Source organism: Arachis ipaensis, chromosome B09 (genome assembly GCF_000816755.2).
Source record: "Arachis ipaensis cultivar K30076 chromosome B09, Araip1.1, whole genome shotgun sequence".
NCBI classification, from domain to species: Eukaryota; Viridiplantae; Streptophyta; class Magnoliopsida; order Fabales; family Fabaceae; genus Arachis; species Arachis ipaensis.
In genome coordinates this window covers 129,578,677-129,582,347 of record NC_029793.2, presented here as the reverse complement: position 1 = coordinate 129,582,347, position 3,671 = coordinate 129,578,677, and positions in this window count along the sequence as shown.

The following is a 3,671-nucleotide window of genomic DNA, read 5'->3' as shown; positions in this document are numbered from 1 at the left end:
CATAAAGGATCCTCTATCCAGCGTTCAACGCCCTAGAGGCCTCCTATCATGTGGATATCAATCAAGCTCAGCCCAAACACTCACCAAGTGGCTGACACGTATGCGTGATTAGCGTCACGTGCTGCAATTAACAGAACTCACTGGGGGCAATTTCTGGGCTTATTTGGACCCAGTTTCAAGCCCGAAAGTGCAAACTAGAGGCTGGAATAGAGCTGAGACTGGAGACACTTCACTTTTCACTTTAGTTTTGATTAGTTTTTAATTTTAATGAGAGAAAACTCCTACTTTTCTCTAGGATTTTGGCATTCCTATTTTTATTTCGAATTGGATCTTGAGAGAGTTGCTGCTACCTTCATTCCTCGTCATTTTATTTCTAGTTTCTTCTTTAATTCCCTTAACACTCTTTTCCATTTGGTTATTGAATTCATGTTTGGATCTTGTTACTCTTGAATTTTATTAATGCATTGAATTATTTTTATGTTTATTTTTATTGCTTGTTTGATCATTTTTAATTATTGTTAGTACTAATTTTGATTTAATTAATTTCTCATAATTATGATGTCTTTTATTTACACCCACCATGTGTTTGTGAAAATGGCATTCATGATAATGGAGTAAATTTCACAACTTGCTTGGGGGTTGAGTAATTGGAACTGCTTGAGTTGTTATACCCAAGTATTAATCCATAATTGGAAATTGCCGGCTAGCTCAAATCTCACTAACTCTAGTCCTTCCCCATGAAGTGACTAGGACTTGTGAGCTAGAATTAGTGACGCCAACTTGACTTTCCTTCAATTGCTAGAGGATAACTAAGTGGGAGCAATGACCCTTTATCATTACACTTGGGAAAGACAACAAGGATAGAAATTCCAATTCTCTTCCCTAACCAAGGCCTTTTATTTTGATTAATTATCAACTCTTGCTAGTTATACATTGCTTTAATTTTTAGCTATTTATTTTTCCGTTCTCAATTTCAAAAATATTCAGGAAAATCCTAACCAATAATTTGCATCGTGTGTCAACTCTTAGGGAAACAACCCGGGATTCTACTCCCGGTTATTTATTATTAATTGTGACACATTCGAAATTGATAATGGAAATTTCTTTAATTAAGGTTGTACTTGCAACGCTGTTTTAGAAAGTACTTTTCAGAAATTCTTAACCGACATTTATCCGCTTATCAATTTATGGCATCGTTGCCGGGGAGATTTGATACACCACCATTTTATGATATATTTTGGACTGAATTGAGTGGGTTTTGTCAACTACTCTCATACTTATTCATGTAAATTGCATATTTTTAGGTTTCCTTCCTGATTCTGTACTATAATTGAAAACATGCTTCCTAAGCCTTTAAATCACTAATTTTTAATCTTCTGTTATTATCATTCGATATCGTGATATGTGTGTTAAGTGATTACAGGATTTATAGTGCAGGAATGGTATAGAGGATGAAGAGGAAGCATGCTAAAGTGGAAGGAACACAAGGATTTGAAGATTTGAGAGCTAAGAGCGACGCGCGTGCATGGTCGAGGCATACGCATGATCAAGCCGTTTTCCACTAACGCGTACGCATGACTGATGCATAGGCGTGACCTTGCGCAGAGCCCACCGACGCGTACGCGTGACGAGCGTCACGTGCTGCAATTAACAGAACTCGCTGTGGGCGATTTTTGGGCTGATTTGGACCCAGTTTCAAGCTCGAAAGTGCAGACTAGAGGGTGGAACGGAGTTGAGACTGGAGACACTTTACTTTTCACTTTAGTTTTGATTAGTTTTGAATTCTAGTGAGAGAAAATTCCTACTTCTCTCTAGGGTTTTGGCATTCCTATTTTATTTCGAATTGGATCTTGAGAGAGCTGCTGCTTCCTTCATTCCTCGTCATTTTATTTCTAGTTTCTTCTTTAATTCCCTTAGCACTATTTTCCATTTGGTTATTGAATTCATGTTTGGATCTTGTTACTCTTAAATTTTATTAATGCATTGAATTATTTTTATGTTTATTTTTATTACTTGTTTGATCATTGTTAATTATTGTTACTACTAATTTTGATTTAATTAATTTCTCATAATTATCATGTCTTTTATTTACACCCACCATGTGTTTGTGGAAATGGCATTCATGATAATGGAGTAAATTTCACAACTTGGTTGGGGGTTGAGTAATTGGAATTCCTTGAGTTGTTATACCCAAGTATTAATTTGTAACTGGAAATTGCCGGCTAGCTCAAATCTCACCAACTCTAGCCCTTCCCCATGAAGTGACTAGGACTTGTGAGCTAGAGTTAGTGACGCCCACTTGACTTTCCTTCAATTGCTAGAGGATAACTAAGTGGGAGTAATGACCCTTTATCATTACACTTGGAAAAGACAACAAGGATAGAAATTCCAATTCTCTGCCCTAACCAAGGCCTTTTATTTTGATTAATTATCAACTCTTGCTAGTTATCCATTGCTTTAATTTCTAGCTATTTATTTTTCCATTCTCAATTTCAAAAATATTCAGAAAAATCCTAACCAATAATTTGCATCTTGTGTCAACTCTTAGGGAAACGACCCGGGATTCTACTTCCGGTTATTTATTATTAATTGTGACATATTCGAAATTGATAGTGAAAATTTCGTCGGTTAAGGCTGCACTTGCAATGCTGTTTTGGAAAATACTTTTCAGAAATTCTTAACCGGCATTTATCCGTTTATCGATATACAATATCACTAGTTACATAACGCCATAATTTACTACCTTTGAAAAATCCTCTCATGACTCCAACCCAATAGTTATAGTTGGAGCCATTAAGAATGATAGGAATTGGGTGAAGGATATATGGTTTCTCCATGAGAATAGTTAAATATTTCTCATAAAATGTAAAAGAAAAAAGATTGGAGTAGCAATCGCAAAAACAGAAGAAAACTTTGAAAAGAGGACACCAAAAAATCTTAAGAGGGGTCCACATAGAGATGCCACATTAGCAGCTAGGTAGATCTGCCACGTTAGCAACAAAGGGACACATGGCAAATCCTTATTGTAGAGAGAACCATGTCAACATCGCGAATCGAATGCACATGCGGGTCGCAAGTCGTGTCGGGTCGACACGCGGGTACAGGAAACAGGTCCGGGCTTACAAGTGATTCTACGACATGTGACAAAGATCTGAATTGTAATGCAGCACTTAATCAAACAGTCCACATTTAATCTGAAAACTGATTGAGGAGAGATAAGGACAACAGCTTTAAGAGGCACGTGGCAGGGCATTAGAGATCTACAGGCAAAAATCTTGGATCCATTGGACTCTAGACAAAGGAATGAATATAATGATGTGGTAAGAGTTACTCATCAAAGACGTCGGAAAGATGGTCGAAAAGGAGAAAAAACACTACAGTAAGAATGAAGAAGAAAATGCGTGCAACAACTTTAGCGGCAGATATTAAAATGGGGCGATAGTACGTGTGATTTCATATTCGAGTGATGTTTTGTTCTTTCAGTTTAAAATGATGTAAAAAAAAATTTAGGATGATTCATGATTTAATACAACGCAAAAAGATAGTCGAAAAAAGAAAAAAAATAAAGTGAAAAATATTAGTTCATAAAAAAAACCAAGACTCTAAATGCCAAAATAGAAAAATATAAGAAAGGATTCGAAAAATATGTTTTTATATATTATATAATTTAC